This window comes from Lupinus angustifolius, chromosome LG08 (assembly GCF_001865875.1).
Source record: "Lupinus angustifolius cultivar Tanjil chromosome LG08, LupAngTanjil_v1.0, whole genome shotgun sequence".
NCBI classification, from domain to species: Eukaryota; Viridiplantae; Streptophyta; class Magnoliopsida; order Fabales; family Fabaceae; genus Lupinus; species Lupinus angustifolius.
The window spans coordinates 6147595-6149390 of record NC_032016.1 but is presented as its reverse complement, the minus strand read 5'-3'; positions in this window follow the sequence as shown (position 1 = coordinate 6149390).

Sequence of the window (1796 nt, the reverse complement as noted above, 5' to 3'; positions counted from 1 at the left end):
AAGAAAAAAATCTTCATTAATTGACTCATGCATCCAATAAAAAATAAAATTAGATGCATTCATATACCTTATACATTATAAAAATATTTGCATCCTCACATTATTCATACATCCAAACATATGCATAGTCATACACCTTTCTTGTATTTCATGCATCATTTTTAAGTTATAGGTTGCATCTCCATTCATGTAACATGATAAAAAATTCACTACATGCATGTCATGCATCAATAAGAAATCATTTTTTGCATGCATTTCATGATCCCACTACTAAGGACACTCATAAATGGAAGATTGATTTTAAGAACTAGTTTGTTAGACTCGACTGAAAGCCATCAATATTGAAACTGAAGACATTCAAGAAGATAGAGAACTCACAGTTTGTGGTTGAGTCCATACTCGATAGTGCATTATCTTCAACCCCAGCAAAGTTGGAGACCAATTTGAAAATTTCTCTTCAATTGAGGACTAAAGTCAAGGTTGAATCATTCAAGCATTCACTCAGAAAGATTTACTTTCAAATGCATATCTTTTTAACAAGTATATACTGATACATTGATCAAAGGAGATAATTTTTGAATAACCATCAATATTTCAATAGCCCGGGGAAGGTAGTTTTTCAACAGTTTTCCTTGACATTCATCTATTAAATAAAAATATTCTTTTACATCAATCATGTGACCGAGGGATAAGAAAATACAAAAAACGTTCCTTGCTTTAAGTGCAAAAAAAAAGTAAAAAGTAAAAAAAAAAAAGTCCGCTGAGAATTCTCAATTAATATCTCAGGCAAAAAATTAGGGCAAAAGTGCAACATCAAGGATCACAAAAGGAACCCTTCATAAAAAAATATCGCCTTAATCATAGGTCATCCTTATCAAAACTTGAAAAATTCTCTTAATAGTTGAATGTCATGTTTGAAAAATATTGAAAATAGGATAAAGAAGAAAGGTGAATGGTGGGTAACACAAATTTTGAGTCTTATATCATTTTCTTGAAAAACCTTAGCCTAGCCACGGTACAAGCTTAAAAAGACATTGTTGAAGACTTATTTGCCTAAGATATGCATTAATACAAAAATAATTGCTCACTCCACAAATCTCGTAAAATTTTGATAAAATATCTCATCTTTAATGCATAAGTTAAAATTTATTATCGCCATCATCATATCAACACAAGCCCAAACACAAATTAAATATCATCAACTACAATCAAAGCACAACATTCTATCCTTCATAACTTCGCCACCACATCTACATTAGCCAACCCTAAATTGAATTTTATCATCATCATCACCACCACCATATCTACCCAAGCCAAACCCAAATTTTATCATCACTACCACATCACCACTCATAGCCCAAACACTTACCAAAATTTGCATGATCATTGTCTTAGAAAAAAGTTATGCATGAAATAAAGAGCAATAAAGACAAAGGAAAATTGGAAGCTTCTCAAACTGGGGTGTAACGCCCCGAAAAATACTTCTAAAAAACATTGCGGAAAATGGCTAAATTTTTTTTTTGAATGAAGAAGTTGTATAAAATTGTTTCCTTTTAAAACCTTCCTTTTCCGGGACATCACTTTAAGTAACTCAAATGCGGAAAATCAACTTATCGTTATCGAATGATAACTTAACTTGATTCACAATTTCCTGAATAACACAATTCATATAAATGGTTAAGTCATCTTTAGTTCATACAAACTAAGTCAACAAAGGCGGAAACTACATCGCCACTAACATATACAAAATCCAAAGAAGAAAGGGCGAAAGTATTAATCATCGCCAACAGACACTA